The following is an 11774-nucleotide window of genomic DNA, read 5'->3' as shown; positions in this document are numbered from 1 at the left end:
ATGAAGTTGAACAACGAAACTACACCGAGATATGGCGACTCAAAATTGCACGCAGACGACGCCATTTCTGGTACTGCGAAGGTGCCCAAAGTACCTGACGGAGGCTGGGGATGGGTCGTGTGCGCGGCCAGCTTTCTCGTGCATATGCTGATAGACGGTCTATTTTAATCTTTTGGTGTCATATATGTTGAGCTGCTTGAGTATTATGGTTCATTTAAAGGCAGCACAGCGTTAATTGGATCATTGTGCCAAGGTGTTTTGACTTTAATTGGTTAGTAGATTACATCTTTATAAAATATTTGGAGGTCATATTGGTCATTCGTCATTAGTAAATAATCATTGCTATAATGCCATCAACCATGATCTAACAATACAAACCACTTGAAAAAGATAAACTTATTTATTGGAAAATATTATTTTTTGTAATACGCTTCTTTAGTAAATGGAAATCGTTCTTATTATTATTCTCTAATTCAATTGTCTGTCACTGATTTAAGGGCCAGTAGTATCCATCTTGGTCAGAAAGTTTGGCTGCAGAACAGTCGTCATTTCTGGTGCTCTGGTTGCGTCTGCCAGTCAGGTTGTCAGCATATCTGCTCCAAATATGCAGTTTCTGTTCTTCTCGCTTGGTGTCATGACAGGTTGGTCCTTTGCAGTAAATTCCACGAAGTCTGGGTTTCCAACTGTTTACTAGTCCAGTTCTCGCTGATTATGATATCCAAAAGTTTAGTTTAATAATAAATTGTTTACTTTTGCAGGTTTAGGATACGGACTAATTCGTCTTCCATCGATCGTATGTGTTGCAACTTAATTTGACAAACGTCGAGCCCTTTCCACAGGAATTGGGGTCAGTGGAACTGGAATAGAAACTTTTATTTTCAGCCCCGAAACTAGTTTTCTTGTTCAAAAGTACGCTTGGCAAGGGGCAATTTTATTACATGCTGGACTGCTCCTTAACTGCATCGTCTGTGGTCTTGTGTTTTTACCTCACACTTTACTTGAACCTGAGCACGAACAAAAAAATAATTCCTTTGAATTCGAAACTGGCACTGCAAATACAGGATGTAGCAGTCGTGAACATTTAGAAAGGGTGCAATTTTGCTCTACAGGGTTCGCTGATTCGACCGAGGAGCCGACAGAAGAAAAAATCTGCGATAACCCACTGAAGAAATCTACCGACGTTAGGATTGCCTGCCCTGAAATGCGATCTCTTTCAGAACAAAATATCACTCATGACATTTCCACAAATGATAATATTTATACGATAACGCAAACAAGTTCCGAACTCATGCAAAATTTGAAGGGGAAATACACGTTTACATGTTCAAACTTTATCTCAGGAGATATTACCAGTTTAAGGGAACATTTTGACTGTGCAATATTTAAGCTTATGTCTTTTAATCTCTTCATGGTATCATCATTTTTTTTACGGTCTCGGATATTATGTTCCCTACATATACCTTCCAGACACTGCAATTGAATTTGATAAGTTTGGAATATGTTTCTGTATTTATTTAACTTTTAAAAAACTTGCAAATGAAGTTTTGTATCTTTGATGACAGCTCATATGGTCAACATTTCTTAATTTAAATTATTTTAACACGTACCTAAGTATGTTGAATGTTTTTTTACGTTTTGAAAAGGCACGTGTGAATAATTCCTTAATAAATGTGTGTACACCAAGTGGAACGCACAAGGGGTGTTCAAATTTAAACTAATAAAGATTCTCTCTTCAGGAATTGAGAAACTGAATGCCGTCTGGCTTTTGTCGGTGGTTGGTATAACCAACACAATTGCACCAGTTCTGTTCGGCTTCCTTTCTGACCGGACGTGGGTCAATCGGCTGTTCTTATACAGCACGGCCCTAGTCATCTGCGGCTGTTCTACTGTTGCAGCACCTTTTATGCGCTCATTTTGGTCTCCAAATTCCACGTTAAAAAAAGCCCAAATATCACTAGTGTTTTATCTGTACACATATCATCTTTATATTTGCTTTGTATATTGCTTATTCTTTTCTTTAAAATAGTCTCATTCTTTTAATGAATTTACTTTTCTCATATATCCATACTGTCATGCCATCATGAACCGAGTTCTTTGACCTATTTGTTGTGTGTTTTTGCCTGAACACATGCAATTTCAAATTGTGAATGTCCTATATGCACACAACACATGCATATATATGTAGTAGATATTGATATTATTTTTGGATATCAATATGGTCTTAAAACTGTCTATGTAAATAGACATTGTAAATTAGAACATACCAATTAAGGAAAATGGCTTATTGAGATAATGTTCCTCGTTATCATATACCTGACTTTAAAAAAAGATTTTTGTTTCTTTTGTATCTTGTATCAGCCAAATTATATCAGTGTGTTACTTTGACATGTACGCTTATTTAGCTACATGCCGCAAACCGTATTGAAAACTTAGCACCTCCAGCTCCATCTACTTAAAGTATAAAGAAAATGCCTGAAATTCGGCCGCAGGGACTGAAAAATGACTTCGATATAGCGACTAATAGGGATAGAAATATCGACTTTACAGAATTGTTTTATACAGAAACAACAAGAATAAATTCAGGACGGGAAAAATGTTCGACATAACTAGAAAATGTAGATATCCGTGATCGACATAGCGACTTTTGTAGATATCCGTGATCGACATAGCGACTTTCGACTGTAAATATAAAATCGATAACATTGAATTTCAGGGCTATGCATTTGCATATTGAGTTCACAGCTAGGTTGCATCGGCGTTATTTGTACACTTCTGAAGTATTTACACGCGGAATTGTACAACTGATTTTTACTTATAAATGCATTAAAGTTTAAAACGTTCGCATTAAATTGGTGCTTATAGTAACCGCATTTATATCAGATAATTAAACTTCCAGAATAGAACAAGATCATACAGCAGATGAAAACAGAATTTATAATATTCGTTTTTTTCTCAAATTATGTCCTGTATTACAGATTGACCCATACACACGCTTGCTACAACCATTAAACTTAAGCCAGGATATACTGAACTGTTAAAGATGCACTCTTAATCCCAAATAAGATTTACCACGATAAATACAAATGTTTTAATTTACCAAAACAGATAAATAAATGTCGAAAACGATGGTTCTTATGAAGGATACCGAGTGGATTTTGAAAGAAAGTTACAGAAAACATAGTATTTCTACCCTATGAGACGATAGTATATCACAGTTGATATTTTTGCATTCAGCAATCATTTCATACTGTTGCGTGATCAGTTATTAAAATACACGGCTACAATTGAGTTAAAAGTAATGAATATCTTCCATAAATAAATTATTTAGTAAGTAGTTAAGGGTTCATCACTCAAAATATATGTTTGTAATACATGTGTATGTGCTGATTTTGAATAAGAGTGTCACTTTAAATAAAGAATCCGACTCAAGAATATGCTCGATCTCTGATAACTGCATTAAGCATACTGTCAAATATTGTAACCTTGTGGTCGAAATCATATTATTGGTAACATTTCAAAGATTACTAAATGCATATAACTAGTCCTGGGCCGAATTTCCACGAAAGTAGATAAATCGTCACAGCCGACTAAAAGTCAACGATCAGAGACGACGTAATGCCGGTATCGATTGATCGATAACTTGGTAATGTGAACTCCAGGGTCGATTTTGCGTTCTATATAGTTTTTGGATAATATTATTTACTCTGTGATTTTGTTTACAAGTTCATTCTACAGTAACTGCGAAATGACACAAGTTCTCTTCCAAATCATAATAACAATCGATAAATCCAATTAAATAGTCGGTGTGTCCGTCCGAATAATCGATATTGAAAATCCAACTGATTGCCCAACAAAATATGTCAAAGTACGACTAACAAATATGCTCGTTCTCTGACAGCTCCATTAAGAATGACATTTGGTGGTTGAAATCACATATGTAGCTATAAAGCCAAAGAGAACTGCTTGCTAGATGGTAATGCTAATGGGTAAAGGACATCACCGAAAACATATATCAAATAATTTCATAAATATTTTTACTCTCTTTAAGCAACTCATTTAATAAAATAAATCTGCTGAGTATAAAAACCATTTCAAGTGATAGCAATATAATACGGGGTTACTAAGCATCCAAATATGGCGTGTATCAAAAACTCTTAATCAGTTTGTTTTAAGCATTTAAACGAAAGTAAGATTTTTATTCGCTGTGTAGGGCATGCAGGGACACAGCTGTTTCGCCTCCATTAAAAAGACCAACTCACATGATTTATGTTGGCTAAGATGCTTTTTAAATTTTTATTGAAATTGAGCAATTTCACATACTTCCATGAACAAACAGTATATATTCATTTGAACATATTTTTTTAAAAGGGTGACTAAGATTTTCTGGCAAATAAGAACATTTTATGTAAATGGTGTAAATAAGTTTTAACACTTAAATTCAAAATTGAATTGTCCATGAAGTTTACTTTTTGTTATTTTTAAGTGTTTTTCACATTGTACATACTCTTACTCGATGTCAAGATTCTCATTCATGTCTATTCTAAAATGCACATTATATACATATTTTGATAACCATAATGTGTTTTAAGTAATAAAATGGTTTTTGATTATCATTTTAACGTTTTATAAGCTATACGCCTAATTTTGATTTTCAGTACATTCATTTTATATTCATCTTATATAATACAGACTTGGTAGCAAACTAGTTGTTACAATTTCTTATACTCAAACATATCAATATGTTCTAACATATAACATAATTAGACCTAAGGGTCACTTTGAACATCTATTTACTTATGTGGTATATTTTAATTATAATTTCAATTGATCAAAATGCTTGTATTTGTCACCATTTTGTAGAATATTATGCTATCTTCTGGGGCCGAATTCATGAAGGATTTTAGTGAAACTTTTCAATCTATTTTAAGTTGATTCGAATGAAACTAAAAATGTTGTTGCATCTCAAATAAGCAAAACAATCAGCAGAAAAAGATTCATATATCATAGGCCTCTTTCTTTTTTTATGAACAATTATTTGAAATATTCGTTGTTAAAAATATTGATGGTTTTCACCAAGTTGAAAATTTTCATTAAGAAGCTTTATTAATATGACCTTCTTGTTAATAAACATTCTGTTCTATTCTATAATACTAAGTTAGCCTGAATTTCCGGCTAATAATTTACTACAATGTAATCGAGATGTACAATATTAAGTTGCCCTCTTACAGATTAATAATTTTGACAGTAATTAAACACTTCATCATCAGAATCAGCTAATATAACTGGTTTCCTCACACGTACGCAAAAATGGGATCATTTCAAGACAAAATAAAATGAGTCATCAAAATGGTCAATCTGTGAAAGTGCAGCTTTAAATTCCTAAGCACATTTTTTATTGTGTGTGTATATAATTTGTTTAACATTTTTCATATACATGTGTAAATTTACGTTTTTCATATATTTCATATATTTAACCTAATAATAATAAAATTGTACAAACACATACAGTTGATTCATGTAAACATTTCGTATAACTCGTTCGTATATATAAAGCATGCAAATACAATTATTTTATTAAATAAAAATAACAAAATGTACCTTAGAAATCCAGTAACGCAATTGGCTGCGCGAAGGTACTACAATATATTCAAATATATCTCTTAAACTGTCATCTATCACCTTCTGTTCACAATATCCTATAGCGATCTGTGGGTTTACATAAATGTCGCTAATTGTTTTTTCAATAAACCAGTCAGGGATGGTAAAACTTCTGTTGATGTAAGTACATTCGTGAGTAAACAGGTTTGTTCAATGTATGACATAACTGAACTGCTTGAACCATTCTATATCCACTGACTGGACTAAATGACCTTCTAAGAGTTTATACTTCGCGATGCTTTCCCTCTTAACAAGGACAGTCCCAAATTGTTTTGGCAATATGGAATGAAGTCCATAAACTTGTGAATAAGGGATATAATTCCAAGTGGTCAGCAAGTGTTCTTGGTATGTATGGATCGAAGCTTTGATTTAAGTATTATGCTGAAGGCCGTTAAAAGAATGAATGGACCGGGAAAACATTATGGGACGGAAAGTGTAATGCGGTTGAAAATGGTGCGAATTAAAATACCTCATAATTTAAATACGCTCATAAGTTTGCAACGTTAATGTCAATTTAAAAGCAGTTCGAAAATCTACAATCAATCGAGTCGAATAGATAATTATAGTTCATTACGAGGAAAATGGAAATGTAAACAAAGTAATACCACGCTTCTCGCGCCTACTTGTATATACCAGGAGCCATACGTTTTGATGAAACTCAAATCATTGGAATGTACAGGCTCGAACACGATTTTATTATTTTCTTTCCATGTTGTGGCAACCTGTGACTTGTTGGCGGGAGACCTGTCTTCCTGGAATATACATGATATATCACAGATGACCATACATATTAATCTGCTAAATGCATTTCTAAGTAATCATAGTTCCATCAATTAACGCAAACAGTCATTTATATTCAGGATGGTGTTATTTCGGCTAGCCAGGCACCAGGCACTTAAGGCACCACTTTTAATTTGCAGACTTTTAAATGACCATCTGGTTTTAATTCATTATCATTTCATCGTTGAATACAACACGATTTCAATCAGTCGGAAGTGTCCATGGTATTTTCACGAGACGCCATTAAACTATTTTTACTCTTGACAATCGAGATGTTTCTCTCAGCTTATCTATTGCAGCCCTGATTTTGCAAAGTAACCACAGAACATTGTTCAAATTTGGACTTATTGTAAGGATAATTCCCGGCTGTCCTATTTCAGTGTCCGATAAAGCTTTTCCTCTCGCCATTCGCTAAAAAAATCTCTTTACACATGATCATTTTAAAAATCCGCAAACATTTATTTGCAACACAAAGTGTGATTCATACTTTTTTCCAATCACAGACTCTTACACCATCTATTTTCCTTTTTGACTAATATTTACAAATTATACACAATTATGGCTTTGGGTTGTTTAATGTATTTGTTTGAATGGTATCGCTCATGGCATGGCATGAAGCACACACAGGACTGTCAGTGAGGTTTATTTTTAGCATCTTCATACTGTCATCGACCATTGGCTCAACGGGGACCAAAGCCTTCACCACGAGCACGCCCTCGTTGCCTCACAGGGACAGGAATTTCATAGAACGGTGCGTCTGAGGAATCTGAAATGTTAATTTGCAATTTAATTAAAGTATTTATATATGTTCTGTGTAGTATATGTATTATGCATTACTGATTCGGTTTGATGATAACACAATAATTAAATTGAAGATGCAGGAATACCAGTGGTTCTCATTTATGAGCCAAACTTTATTTTTCTAATACGGTACATGCATTGCATAATATTTAAATAAACACAATACTTTGATCTGTAGCAAAATAAAAACAAACATGCATACTTCATTAAAAGTATAAAGGTATATTTTTGAAGGAAAAATACATCAAATGTGCTATATTAGCAGCAAAACAACACAAAAATTAAAAATACACGACTTACTGTCTTTTCACTGTAACTGTCATCCGAATACCCGACAGACATGCCCGAATCAAATTCAAACGTTTTCGATCATCACTGGCACTGTCAATCACGATGAAATTCATCACTTCTTGCCCATCAAAAACAAGATATACGTTTGCTTTTCATGCAGGGTGGAAAACATTTGAAATGACGTCACCAAAAGAGAGTCACGATGTCGTGGTTCGCAAGCAATTTTTCAATTGACGCCAAATATTTGACATGTTTTTTCTTGAATTTTAGCATGAAAGAAAACGAAAAGTTAGTGTAAGATCAAAACTTAATTCCTCGTGACTACATAAAATTACATTCATCCGCAACTCGTGAAGATCGATTTTTGTGGACACCCGTTTTAATCTTAGACCGAAACACAATAAATATCCTCTTTTTAGTTGTATATTCTTGTTGTCTGTTCTATTACTTCCACAATCTTGTTAGGAGCAGACACTATTTGTTGGAAATGATAAATTATGTTCACAATAATTGCTCTATTTTCAGGCCAAACTGGATAAAAGAGCCCGCCGTGTCTACATGGTGACTAACTACGTAATTCGGGGATTCAGAGACTTGCATATATATATGACCAAAAGTCGCTTATTAAAGGTAGTCTATTCCTCTTTAATGTTTAAACTATAAACATATCGCTTGATATAGCAATATTACAATACAGTATAAAAAGAATTTTCAGTCTCAAACTCATACACTCTGGTGAATATAAGTATTTTCTGATGAAAGTAACAAGAACCCATTTATTTTATTAATTTTAACATTTTTGTTTCATGTTTATATAATACATACATATTTATATTTATCATACTCGGGTCTATGTCATAGAAGAAATCAATAGTGTCTACAATTATTTTAACATACCCGAGAAAGTACTCTGGCGGGACACCGAATTATTTGGATTAGATGCATTCGGACACCTGAACCAACACACCAACTCACTTAACTAACCATTTCAAATTCCTTTCTACCATGCCGTTGTATCCACACAATCATCTCTATCGTTACAGGTTCCATTTTCGAGTGTTCAAGTATTTCGGGACATACCTACGATTCCGCTACCGGAATATTTTATGCGGACGGCGGTACTTCTCTTGACACGACGGACTTAGAACTGGTTATGGGTTTTCAAGAAATTGTAATCAAGAGACTTGAATTTACGCTATGTCGAGAGACTCACATTGACACCATTGGAAGAATCGGTTATAAGAGCGCTTACCATTTCCAGACCGTTAACAGGTACGTACAAATTATAGGTTACTATAGTGGTGTCTATATAGATCCGGTAGAAGGCGAACAAGACACGATTCTTAATATAATATTTAAATTAGACGGCGGCAACGTACAACTACCTAGCCCTAACCATGACACTAACCCGAGTGACATATATAATAAACCGCGCCTATGCACAGCCTTTGTCGCCTACGTCCTCTATTGGATGGTATTCAGACCTAACTATTTCCGTATACGTTATATAAAACACCTAACATATTATTTATTGAAAAGAAGTATTTTACTGATCATAAATATTTTACTGATAAGAAAGATTATGGAAACGCAGCTGAATGTATATAATACAATGGAAACTACAGGGACAGGTAGCCCTAACCAAGTAGTCGAAATATAAAACGAACGTTCAGAGGCACGAAGCAAGGGCCAGAACGAAATTGGACTACATACACAAACGTACTACCCTGCCTGTAAATGTTTGTTTACAATTCAGGGTAAATCTAAATCAATCCAAGCCTAAATCCAAACCTGATGAGTCGATTGCAACGTAACTCCATTTTTTTGTGTGAAATGTATTTACTACGTATGATAAATGTACGCGTACACAAATACAACACATTCAAACCGTATTTTGAATAAAGGTCTTTTGATTGGATTTTCGCGGAGACTAACTGTTAAAATATAATTACAGGACATTGAAACTGTGTTCTGTTAATACATGTTATTGTTTGTACGATTTATGATGACAATTAATAAATGACATATTTTCTATTTTCTCTGCTTGAATAGTATTCACTATTCACATATTGAACAATGAGAAGGCAATTAAAAATTATGAGCAGCTTTCACGATTCTTGTCCTACGTAATATCCCTTTACCACAGTAACACAGAGACACAGTGATACATACACACACACACACACACACATACATACATACATACATACATACATACATACATACATACATACATACATACATACATACATACATACATACATACATACATACATACATACATACATACATACATACATACATACATACATACATACATACATACATACATACATACATACATACATACATACATACATACATACATACATACATACATACATACATACATACATACATACATACATACATACATACATACATACATACATACATACATACATACATACATACATACATACATACATACATACATACATACATACATACATACATACATACATACATACATACATACATACATACATACTGTGTCAAGTGAGCGACAACATTAACATATGAGTTTACAAGTGTACAACACCATTTAATGTCAACAATAATTTGCAATGAGTGAATAGATGTCAACAACATATTAAAGGGAATATACACCAGATTGACACCAAAAAAAAAAGTGTTTTCGCTAACGAATCTCATGTCAATTGTTTAATAAAGTCGAGAAAAATCGAGTCGGAGACCGGGCTCGAACCGGTGTCGCCAAAATTGCTGTCCAGTGTTGTATCCAGTGTGCTACGAAGGTGAACACTCATCCTTTGGAATATTTAAGCTATACACCGTACATGGTAATATCACGTGATAACATCGACTAGCCAATCACGCATAATAATTAATTATACTAGGTATACATACCTAGTAATCTTTTTAACGGAAATTACGAAAAAACTGCGAAAGTTAAATCAAATGTGAACTATCTAGTACTTCAGTTAGGTAGTTTCAATGCATTGTACACATCGATACCAAGTTTATGTCAGTTTTCGACAATTTTCTTTCCCCCCCCCCCGCTATTTCATGATACGGTGTAGAGCCCCTTTAATGTACAAACCATCATCAATGGCAATTGAGAAGAACATTTCAAGAGTTTCACACGTTGGAGTGCACAACACTTACTCCCTCAAAAGAGAGAAAAAGAAAAACATGGAAATTCCGCATTCAGTAACCACAGTATAAGCTTTGGAGCGAAGCCTAGAAATCTTAATTCATCATAAAATGAGCTCTTGAGTACACCTAGCGGATCATATTTGATTTTTTGATAAATGTGTAGGTTTAAAATATCATCATCATATCTCTCATCAATCAAAATGCAGCCGTTATACAAAAGTGTGCATTTTTCTTTTTTTTTAACCCAAAAAGAAAATAATCTGAAGCATTTAAACAATGATTCGTCAAATACGTGTAAGACTGTTGAAAATTGAAAGACAACAAATGTGATAGGATGCCAGTTATCTGAATATATAATATATATTATATATGATTTGTCACCTGTCGTCATATAATATACGTATAAAAAATTTCCACCAATTCAAAAAATGTGTCAGTAAGCGAATTTTTGCGAGGTTACTAACATATTTCCAGAACGAGTTGAAAAACAAAGTGTATTATACGATAACGAGAAGGAGTTTGATATAATTTTTTAACACTTGCCTTTTTTCCGGTGATAGATAACAAAAAAAAATACCTACCGGTTTTTACTGCGTGATTAACCAATTACCACAAACTAACATAGTAATGTTATTTTCGCGCTACATGCATTAAGCCAATGGACTAATTTACAACAAAATATGTTTATCAGTGCGTTTTAATACCGCTTATAATAACCAAGTACCCATTTAGAATCACAAAATAAACACTATACGTTTAACAAAATTTGCTTTCTTTTAATGAAAACGTCACACCCGGTTAGACGACATCACCATTTTGTAACAAATCCATGACGTCATTTCCTGTTAACATACAAAATCGACGAAGGTTTTGAGAAAGTTTGTCATAAAATTAAGAAAGAATATCCCGTTATTCTCACACGTTTAAATGAAAAAGCAACAAGTTCTTTTTTCAAATAAATTTTTATCATGAGAAACGAAAGGAAAAATAAACGTATGACTTACTGAATTTTTTTACCAATTTAGCAGTTATCGTTTTCAACTAACGAGTGGACAAACGGAACTCCTCGGCTAGTATCAAGATATGGC

The 11774-nt window shown here is 33.7% G+C and overlaps 1 pseudogene; it reads left to right on the top strand.

Moving 5' to 3' along the window:
• On the top strand, positions 1-3038 carry LOC128219495 (monocarboxylate transporter 14-like; annotated as a pseudogene).
• The last annotated feature ends 8736 nt before the right edge of the window (positions 3039-11774 follow it).

The sequence above is a fragment of the Mya arenaria genome, chromosome 15 (genome assembly GCF_026914265.1).
Source record: "Mya arenaria isolate MELC-2E11 chromosome 15, ASM2691426v1".
In the NCBI taxonomy this organism is placed as follows: Eukaryota; Metazoa; Mollusca; class Bivalvia; order Myida; family Myidae; genus Mya; species Mya arenaria.
Note: the sequence above shows the minus strand (reverse complement) of the source record. Positions and strands in the feature narration are given on the sequence as shown.